This window comes from Nicotiana attenuata, unplaced genomic scaffold, assembly GCF_001879085.1.
Source record: "Nicotiana attenuata strain UT unplaced genomic scaffold, NIATTr2, whole genome shotgun sequence".
In the NCBI taxonomy this organism is placed as follows: Eukaryota; Viridiplantae; Streptophyta; class Magnoliopsida; order Solanales; family Solanaceae; genus Nicotiana; species Nicotiana attenuata.
In genome coordinates this window covers 146,378-158,062 of record NW_017671032.1, presented here as the reverse complement: position 1 = coordinate 158,062, position 11,685 = coordinate 146,378, and positions in this window count along the sequence as shown.

The following is an 11,685-nucleotide window of genomic DNA, read 5'->3' as shown; positions in this document are numbered from 1 at the left end:
AACTGGTATGCTCTAAGATTAATTTCAGCATCTCTCTAATGTGTTCATTTACAGTCCCTGTATCCATGCCTGCCTTCAATTCTCTGCAAAGTTAATTTTTAAAGTATCTATATCCCTTGCCTGTTCTTTCTTTGTTTCTTGCTGCTAATATAAACAATTGCTCCCATACCCCCATTCCCCTATATGTAATGAGTTAAGGTATGTCCTGGAAGCATCCCAATTGCTACCCAAGGCTAAACCTGGCCTTCAATAAGGTCTTAACTCCCCAATTCTAAGGCTGACAGGCTGGTCAGGGGTGTGCCAGCATCCCAGTTGCTAGGCATGACCATTAGCCTGCCCTTGCTCCCCACTAATTCCCTCTCATTGCACTTACACTTACTACTAGTCTCTAAGTTCATCCCCCCTCCTATGAGCCTTGCCTTAGGACCTTGAGTTCCCTCTGAACATGGACATTTGAGGGCTGGCCCTTCCACACTGCACTATAATCTGATTCTGCAATGATATTTGGGGTGTAAGCATTGCCTGGAATTCTTGAAGTTCCTTGGAACTTTGACACATCCCAAATAAGAGAAAGGCTTTGAAAATCTGATCCTGGAAGTTGGTTTATCTTATATTATTAGACTTTGAGTCTGGGTTAGGGTGATTAGATGTAGATGTAATCACCGATGTAATTTTATTGCTTCCTTTTATTCATTTGGTCTGTAATAAATTCTGTAATAACTACTGGGGTGTATAGTGAAAAGGGATGGGATTGTATGCTTGCCAAAGGGTAGAAATCATGTTTTAGGATATTTACTTTCAAATTCTGCATCTCACATAGAAATCATGTTTTAGGATATTTGCCTTCTAATTCTGCATCTCACACAGAAATCATGTTTTAGGATGTTTACTTTCTAATTTTGCATCTCACATAGAAATCATGTTTTAGGATATTTACCTTCTAATTCTGCATCTCACTTAGAAATCATGTTTTAGGATATTTACCTTCTAATTCTGAATCTCACATAGAAATCATGTTTATAGGATATTTACTTTCAAATTCTGCATCTCACATAGATACCATGCCCATAAATCGTTGCTGATATTCTGCATATCATATAGATAATATGCCTATAGGACTTCCTGCATTTTGCATATGCACCTGTCACTTGGCAAATCTGCTTATAGGATTTAAAATAACCAATTACATATAGATGACCTGCCCATAGGATCTCTGCATGACAATAAACAGCGGTAAAATCAGTAGCACCTAGAAAGCATGCCCGTAGGAGCTATAAACTAAATCTGAATCGCCCACCCGCTCTTAAATCTAAAATCAGTGGTAATTTCAAACACTTGCAGAGCTTACAACCAACAATTCTTATTGCAATCAGTTTATTTCTCCGTTCCTGAATTAGTAGATATCATGCCTATAAGTCCCGTTTAACGCACAGGCAAATAGTTAAGTAACTAACCAACTGTCAGTTTTCGACAACTACATCTAAGCAGGACTAATCTGCACTCTGTATCTGGGAAATATGTGGTAAATCAACTTTTCTTGCATTAATTTTAATTAAAGACCTAACCAGTATTTGTCAGTCGTGCTAAATAAGTTGTTTCTTTTTAAATGAGGAGGCCTATTTGAGCCCTTAATTGCTACCAGTTCCCCTCTAATTGTTTACGTGTTTTGATTGTCGCCCTAGCTTTTTAACCTTTTCAAACTCCGAAAATACTAACTCCCTCCCCTTTTAGGATTAGTAGTTTCAAATGCCTCCGGGACTGATAGGTGGGACGGGTAATAGCACACAGTAGGTAACGATACCATTCCGCGCTTAATACCTTAACGGGGTGGGGAGGGTAGACATGGAGATGATGATCACACGATAACACCATGCGTACGATTGGCTACTAGTGTTGTGTGGATGATCCATGTGTTTTACAAACCTAGGACTTTTTTCCTTTATGTAACTTTGTTATCAATAAAATTCTGTCTTTGTTTCAGCCACCCAAAACTCTTTTTTAATTTACTGCACTATTCTCGTCTTGTAAATTTTCATTTCTTTTATTTTTATGTACTTGGACGTTTTCTTAAACAATGTGTGAGACTACTTAGGTCTTAATCTCAACATGCTTGTCACGTACCTATTTGCGACCTTTGTGTATAGAATTATTTGTCTGCATTTAAAGTCACAACATAGCATGGCTGGGAACCACACTAGTGGATCTTGAGGGGTGCCTAACACCTTCCCCTCGAGATAATTTCTAGCCCTTACCCGAGCTCTGGTTTTCCAATTCAAAATCTTTTGTGTCCTAATGCACTTGATCATTAGGTGGCGACTCTTCAAATCAAAAAAAAAAGCCCAATTCCCAAACGGGAATAGAGTTGTCTTCCCAAATGTCGTAAACCCGATTCCGCGAGGAAAAGGGGGCGTCGACAGCATGGCGACTCTGCTGGGGATTCTTTAGGCTTTTACCACTTCATGTTATATGTGACTTTATTGTTTTCTTTTATTGCTTTGTTTAATGCCTTTATCCGAAACTGAGTTGGCTTCTTATTTCTTTTTTTTTCTTTAACGCTTTCATTTACTGCTTTCCTTCAATACCGTTGTAATTTTTGAGCAATTATTGTAATTATTATGAACGTGAAAATATGTGACAATTTGTACTTGCATCTTTAACATCATATTCCCCTCGTGCCAAACAAATACCATAGCAACGCTTAATGAGTGGTTGCGCTCTTTCGATATTATTACCCCCTAAATTTGGCAAAGGCATATTTGCGGTAAAACCAGTCGATCAGCGGTGCAATCGACGGTTCCGTGCCTTTCCCTCTTGAGTTGTCCGCTCAAGGGTACCGATCTAATACCCCATAGAAACCTTATTCTGTTTTAACTGTGCATGCATCACTGTCAAACCTAGTCGGGTCAGTTATGTTGTCCACATAATGACTCTTTAAGATAGCCTTGTCCAAAGTCCACTGGGTTTCCTTGGAACCCAAACGGACAACACCATATTCTGTGCATTTATTTGGAGAACTAAATGCTATTTATGCTAATTATTGGTTTAAATAGTCGAGTCCGGTAAGGGGTATGGTCTTAACCCTTTTGTTTTGCATAAAATGGAGGACAAGGTCCCCGACTTCGGTATGGTCAATATACCCTCACTCTTGCTGACCTGGTGGAGGGATCTCCCATCAAGTGACCAAATCAATGAATGGAAAGAGAGGGCCGCCAAGGCTAGTGAGAAATTGGAATGTCTGGAATACAGTCTGCTGGAGTTGGGAGGAAAAGTGAGGAAAAGAGTCACTGATTGCCAGAACGCTGAGGGAAACGAAGGAGAACGCCTGGCAAAGGCATTTTTACTGGTGAACCTACGCGAGCTGGAGGATTTGATTAACGAGAGCATTCAACCTGCGGAAGGTCCTTCTAGGACCAAGTAGTTAGGAGTCTCTTTTCTTTTTCGCTTTAAAATGTAATAAGGCCAATGACAATTAGTGACATTTTACTATATGCAATTTTAGTGTCGTTTTGGGATTCGTCTTATTTTTATCAATAAAATGAGAATTTAGCATTAAGTTCTCCAAATCAACTTGTCTCTAGGCGTACCTCGGGCACAACGAGGCACCCAATTTAGGACACGATTTATGTTCTTATACTATGTGTTTAAATATTGCAATATTTTTCTCATAATCCGTACTAACTTGTTACCTTTTTTTTTACTTTTATTTTATTTATTTCCCCTCCCCAAAAGGTTAGTTCGTGCACTCTGGCATCATCATCCTACTCCACAAGATCTAAGGGCCCTCCACCTCCTCCTCCTCCAAGACCTATCAAAAACAAGAGCAAAGCAAAAATGGATGATTTGAACAACGTCAGGAAGGAGAACTCGGTTGAAAGGGTAGAGGTTCCTCAGGGTATTCAGGTGTCCAAAGAAAGTGGCGCCCAGCTCGAACAGAAGTTACTAAAATTTCAAGAAGAACTAGAACAAGTTCGGAACTTGGCAAGCTTGTCATTCTCCCTCACTACTCCAGATGTTAACTTTCCCAATGCTCAAAACCCCATACCTCCACAGAACATCCCGAAGCCGCAGAAACAACCTGCTACTCATCAAAATTGCAACACACGTCACAATAACACCTCACTCCTCACCCCCGAACCACCAAATGATCATCCCCACCACACTCCCATCTATGTGGAAACCCTACCACAATACGCTCAACCCATTAAAAACACACCGGAATCTGATGACAAAGACTCTCTCATCAAGAACCTGGCTGCCGAGCTCAAGAAACTGACTAGCCGAGTCCAGGGTGTTGAAGGAAACAAAGGTATTGAAGGGTTGAATTATGAGGATCTTTGCATTCAGCCAGACGTCGAACTTCCCGAGGGGTACAAACTTCCTAAGTTCGAGATGTTTGACAGCTCAGGGGATCCTAGAGTCCATTTGAGGACATATTGTGATAAGCTGGTCGGCGTCGGAAGAGATGAAAAGATTCGCATGAAGCTCTTCATGAGAAGTTTGAAAGGCGATGCGCTATCTTGGTACATTAGACAAGATCCCAAGAAGTGGACAAGCTGGGTAGGAATGGCGTCCGATTTCATGGACATGTTCAGATTCAATACAGAAAATGTGCCAGATGTCTTCTACATCCAGAATTTGAAAAAGAAACCTACTGAGACATTCCGCGAGTATGCTACTCGATGGAGATCCGAGGTTGCTAAGGTCAGGCCGGCCTTAGAAAAAGAACAGATGAACAGATTTTTCGTCCGAGCTCAGGATCCACAATATAAAGAGAGGTTGATGCTGATAGAGGGCCAAAAATTCTCCGACATCATCAAGACAGGAGAAAGGATCGAGGAAGGCATTAAAAGTGGTATGGTTACTAATTTTGAGGCATTGCAGGCTACCAACAAATCCCTACAATCTGGTGGCACGTCCATGAAAAAGGATGTGAGTACCGTGATGGTTGCACAGAGAACGAAGTCCCCAATAAAATACCAAGCTTACCCAGTACCTCCTCTCACATATCAACCTATCCCTAACTAGCAAGTACCTCCGTCTTCTTACCAAATTTCACCACCTACTTATCAATCATCCCCGTCCCCTACATATCAACCTACCTCACCAAGATATTCCCAACCCGCACCCGTCTACCAAGCCTACAATGCTCAGCCTTCTCACTACCAATTACCTCCCGCTCGCCAAAACTTCCCCAGGCCCCGCCCTAACTTTGACCGTAGACCTCCCAAGCAATACACCACCATCGCCGAACCAATCGACCAACTATATGAAAGACTCAAAGCAGCCGGTTACGTCACCCCAATCCCTGCCATAACTCTAGAAAATCCTTCCCAATGGGTCAATCCAAACAAAACCTGTGCATACAATTCCGGCATGAAAGGGCATACCATTGATGAGTGCCGATCTCTGAAAGACAAAATCCAAGCTCTAATCGACAACAAAATCATCGTGGCAAAGGAGCCTGCTCCTAATGTTCGCAACAATCCCTTGCCTGATCATAAGGGTGGAAGTGTGCACATGATCGAGGTGGAAGATGATTGGGACCCCAAAGGGTCAATTGGATTAATTGCCGAAGGTGACGAGGCCAAGAAACCAACGGTCACACTAAATCTGATTGTAGTCTAGATCCATCCCTCTGGGGATGCTGAAGTAAACATGTCCGTACCCCTCGAGCTTGACACACCGTCTTCCACAAAGATCACAGAGCCAATTGAGGTTGAGTTCGGGTCTCCAAAGGCACCTATGCCGTTTGAAGTTGCTGTGTTACCTCCCAAAACAAGGGTACCCATTCCTGTAGCAATGTCAGCCATAACACCATTCCATACGAAGGCCATTCCTTAGGATTACACCACCGAGGCGAGAAGGAAAGGGAAAACTAGGTCTGGAGAAACAACTGCAGCACAGGGTATGACCAGGACCGGCATAATTTATACTCCGGAGCACTTAGTTGAATCAAGTAAGCAGACCTCTGGACGGCCTATTGAAACTGAGCCCGATGATCTCTGGAGGAAGATACAGGCCAAAGAGTACTCAGTTGTTGATCAACTAAATAAAACACCAGCGCAGATCTCCATTCTAGCTCTACTGCAGAGCTTCGAGACGCATAAGAATGCCCTAATGAAGATACTGAGCGAGGCGTACGTACCCAGCAATATCGCTGGAGGAGAGATGGCGAACATGGTCGGGCAGACATTGGAGAGTCATAAAATCACTTTCCACGAGGATGAGTTGCCCCCTGAAGCTTTAAGCCACAACAAAGAGTTGCACATCACTGTGCAATGCGAAGACTATTTCATCAACAGGACTTTGATTGATGGAGGGTCCAGCCTCAACATTTGTCCATTGGTGACCCTCAGAACATTGGGGAAGAGTCTACATGAAATAAAGGACGGGGCGATCAATGTCAAAGCTTTTGATGGTTCCCAAAGGTCCACTATTGGGGAGATCAGTTTATGTCTGCAAATAGGACCAACTTGGTTCGATGTTGACTTTCAAGTAATAGACATCCCAGCATCCTACAACTTACTACTGCGACGACCTTGGATCCACGTCGCTGGAGCTGTAGCATCAACCCTGCACCAGGCAGTGATGTTCGAGTGGAATCACCAAGAGGTGATTATTCATGGCGACGAGAGTAACCCCATATACAGTCGCCAGACCATCCCGGCGATTGGAGAAAGAAGGAAGCTAGGTGGAGAAACCTACCATCACATTGAGCGAGTCAACGCCGTGGACAAAGATAAATGGTGGGATAACAAGATAGAAAGTATACTGAATTGGAGCGGGTATGAACCTAGTAAAGGTCTCGGCAAGAACCTCCAGGGAATCACCAAGCCTATCAAACTGAAGAAACATGGCACCACTTTCGGGTTAGGGTATGGATATACTTGGCAAGAATTCAGGAACTGGTCGCCACCATGGCGCGGCCCTTATTATCCACTGGGGCACCCTATACCTCGCCTGGAGCAAACTTTCCAGCCAGCAGACAGCATATATGGGTCAAAGGAAGATGAAACATTAGTAGCAATGAAGAATCTATTCTTGGAAGACGACAATATGGACTGTCACGTCATTTTCAAGGAGGAAGGGAGGAAGGCCCTTCCATACAAGCTGTGAGCCGAGGAACGCGCCTCAACAATTGGTCCGTCAGAACCACCAAGTCCCGGAAAGCTTCGGGGTAGCAAGGCTGAACAAAGCACTATGCATTATCTTTTACTTTTTCACTAGTTGATTTCATTTCCGTATTTTTGTTAAATTTCGAAAAGAGCTCCGATATTCAAAACAATTATGGAATTTAGCAAAGTATTTCAGTTTCTTTTAAATCTTGCTCTTATTATTTTCTCTATCATTTACTTTATTTACACAACATTACTATTACTTATCTTGATGAACCGACGAATGTGACATGCGACGAGATAACGCAACAAACGGATACAGACTCAGAAGAGGAGATATACCAGAAGAGGTTGTTCAAGAGGTTGAGAACTTTGAGAATAGGCCTAAGTCTAACTTGGACGAAACCGAGGTTGTCAACTTGGGGGATACAGAGAATGTCAAGGAAACGCGCATCAGTGTTCACATGTCACCATGAGAAAAGGAAGAGTACACGGAATTCTTAAAAGAATATGGGGACATATTTGCCTGGTCGTATGATGATATGACCGGTCTCAGTACATCCATTGTAGCTCACAAACTGCCAACAAATCCGACATGTCCGCCAGTAAAGCAGGAGCTCAGAAAGATCAAGCCAGACATTAGTTTGAAAATCAAGGAAGAAGTTACCAAACAAGTCAAAGCCAAGGTCCTCAGAGTAGTGGAAGATCCAACATGGTTAGCCAACATTGTGCTAGTGCCGAAGAAGGACGGGAGGGTCAGAGTCTGTGTCGACTATCGGGATCTCAACCGGGCCAGTCCGAAAGATGACTTCCCCTTGCCAAACATACACATTCTTATTGACAACTGCGCCAAACACGAGCTGCAGTCATTCATCGATTGTTTTGCTAGGTACCATCAGATATGGATGGACGAGGAAGACGCAGAGAAAACGGCTTTCATTACGCCGTGGGGGATGTATTGTTACAAGATGATGCCGTTTGGATTAAAGAATGCTGGGGCCACTACATGAGGGCAATGACTACTATTTTCCATGACATGATACACAAAGAGATCGAGGGGTATGTAGACGATATCATCATCAAATCCAAGAAAGCCATTGACCACATGGAAAATCTGAGGAAGTTCTTCAACAGATTGAGAAGGTAAAACTTGAAACTGAATCCCGCCAAATGTGCATTCGGGGTTCCTGCCGGAAAACTGCTTGGGTTCATCGTAAGTTGACGAGGGATAGAACTAGATCCATCGAAGGTTAAGTCCATTAAAGAATTGCCACCGCCAAAGAATAAGAAAGAGGTCATGAGTTTCTTGGGGAGACTCAACTACTTCAGCCGGTTCATAGCTCAATCCACTGTCATTTGTGAGCCCATATTTAAGATGTTGAAGAAAGATGCCACTACTAAATGGACCGATGATTGTAAGAAAGACTTCAACAGAATCAAGGAATCCGGGTAGACCGCTATTGCTCTACCTTGCAGTACTGGATGAGGCGTTCGGTTGTGTTTTGGGACAACATGATGAAACGGGGAGAAATGAGCAAGCCATCTACTATCTCAGCAAGAAGTTCACCCCGTACAAGGCCCGTACATGGTTCATCGGGTCCTAACAGGAGGGGCCCTCATACTCGCAAAAATGGGTGGAGAAGTTTGGCCAAAGCCAATTAATTCAGACGCTGTCAAACGCTATTATGTGTAATCATTATAATTTCTGTATGATGTAATTTGAACTACGCCTGACCTGATTCCCGTTTAAGAGGGGATACGTAGGCAGCACTGTGGGTTCGGTCACAATTCAATAAAAATCTCATTTCCCCCCGATATTGGAAACTGGGGCAGAATTTTGAGGAGGACCCTCAAAATTCCGAAGTTGATTTTCAGCCATTCATCGTGTGCAGCCGTCAGAAGCACCAGCCCAGTAAACCAGGGTAGAATTTTGAGGAGGACCCTCAAAATCACGAAGCAAAAGAGGTCGTGATATCTTGAACCGCGTCGCAGTCGTTGGTTCATCTAAAAAATCATTTTTAAATTATGTATTTACATCATATTTTTTTACTAAATTATACATGGCTACTATCAAAATTGCTTTGTTTAGCGACGCTACCCCAATGAAAGCAAGAGCGAGTAGGACAAGCGAGGTTCACGGGAAGACGAACTAACCTTCCCCCTCTTCAAAATTCACGATCTTTTCTTTGTATGCAGGCACCCCAAAACATCAGATATGGTTACGTACTCATATTTTTCAGGAATACAACTCTCAGAATCATCGCCTATTCACAAGAGCTATCCGCACACGACATCCCCAGCGGCCACAATGAAGCAATCAATTATCAGCTATCAGCTAAGATATTTCGTTACTCTTAACCTTTATTTCCTGCATTGCATAAGGCTACCTTTCTGCCTTCCGGGACTAAGCACTGTCTCCATCCTGCATTTCCTTGCATTGCATAAGGCTACTTTTCTGCCTTCCGAGACAAAGCACTATCTCCATCCTGCATTTCCTTGCATTGCATAAGGCTACCTTTCTTCCTTTCGAGGTTAAGCACTGTCTCCATCCTGCATTTCCTTGCATTGCATAAGGCTACTTTTCTGCCTTCCGAGACTAAGCACTGTCTCCATCCTACATTTCCCTGCATTGCATAAGGCTACTTTTCCGCCTTCCGAGACTAAGCACTGTCTCCATCCTGCATTTCCTTGCATTGCATAAGGCTACCTTTCTGCCTTTCGAGGTTAAGCTCTACCTCCATCTTGCATTTCCTTGCATTGCATAAGGCTATTTTTCTGCCTTCCGGGACTAAGCACCGTCTCCATCCCGCAATTCCCTACACTGCATAAGGGTACCTTTCTGCCTTTCGAGTTAAGTTCTACCTCCATCCTGCATGGCTGAAATATCGCCACTTCTTATTTACATCGGCCGAAATATCGCCAACCTTATTTAAATCCTGCATGGCTGAAACACCGCCAATTTTATTTAAATCCCTCACATGGCTGAAATATCGCCAACTTCATTTAATCGCTATATCGGCTGAAAGATCGCCAGTTTATATTTAAATCTCCGTCGGCTGAAATATCGCCATTTATATTTATGCTTTATATCGGCTGAAATATCGCCAACTTCATTTAAATCGCTATATCGGCTGAAAGATTGCCAGTTTATATTTAAATCTCTGTCGGCTGAAATATCGCCATTTATATTTATGCTTTATATCGGCTGAAATATCGCCAACTTCATTTAAACCGCTATATCAGCTGAAAGATCGCCAGTTTACATTTAAATCCTTTGTCGGCTGAGATATCGCCATTTATATTTATGCTTTATTTCGGATGAAATATCGCCAAATCCTGCATTTCATGGGCTGAAATATTGCCAAATTGTCCAAGGGCGTCATTGTTCGGAGGCATCATTTTCATAGCCCGAGAACGCCATGCCATGGCCTGAGGACCCCCGGTTTATATTTTGCACATCATTATTCAAAGGCATCATGGTTTGGAGGCACCATTATCATAGCTCGAGAACATCATTTCATAGCCTGCGAATCCTTTATTATACGTTTCATGGCCCAGGATGTCATGGTCTGAGGACGTCATCCTACCCGTCCAAAGACAGCATTCACGGTTCAACGGGAACTTGCATCACGTTTAAGTTTATGCACAATATGTTGGTATTGCTCATTCACAGGTACACCAGCTGGCAAAGGCCATTATAGTAGGAGCGGTCTGGCTCCGGTTCCCACAGCCCATCGGCCGCTGACCATCCTTCCCAACCTAAATATTGTGTCTGTCCTTCTCAGAACCTCCATCAGCATATTCGGCCGATGTATCCTGAACTACATATGACCTGATTCCTGTAAGACCAGGGATATGTAGGCAGCTCAGGAACCAGAGCTCGGTCAAAAATCTTTTGAAGTCGTTTCTTTTGGTCAAAATTGGTCATTATATCTTTACCCGACAACTCTTCCATCCTTCCCGGGTAAAGAGGGACAGCTGTTGATACCCAATTTTTCCCTATCTATTTTTATACTCAAAATATTCCCAAAATAGCATGTACATGCATATATAAGTATGCCCAAAAATTTTGACATTTTTTCTAATTTTTAGATCTTTTTAAAATCATTTTATTATTTGTTTTAGCAGTACAAAATCCAATAATTATTCCTAAAACCATCATTCTGGTGAATAATTTATTTCCATCCTCATATTTACATCACAATATAATTAAGGTGATTTTTGCATTTTTTTTATAAATTTATTTGATATTTCTAAGCTAAAATTGCATAAAATTGCAATTATAGCCTATATTGCGATTAATAGCATTTTACAATTATAAAATTGCTCCCAGTATTTTTAGATTAACATTTATATATTGTTAATTAATTCAGTGCTTTTAAATTTGTTTTTAAAATTATTTTAACTATTTTAATTAAATTAAAAGGGGAAATTGGATATTTAATATATAGCCTATCTGCATTTCAATTATAGCCACATTACAGCCCCTAATTCAAACCCAATTTCAACCGCCCAATTCCTAAATCACCAACCCTGACCCATAATTACCCGACACCCCCCTTTTTAAATC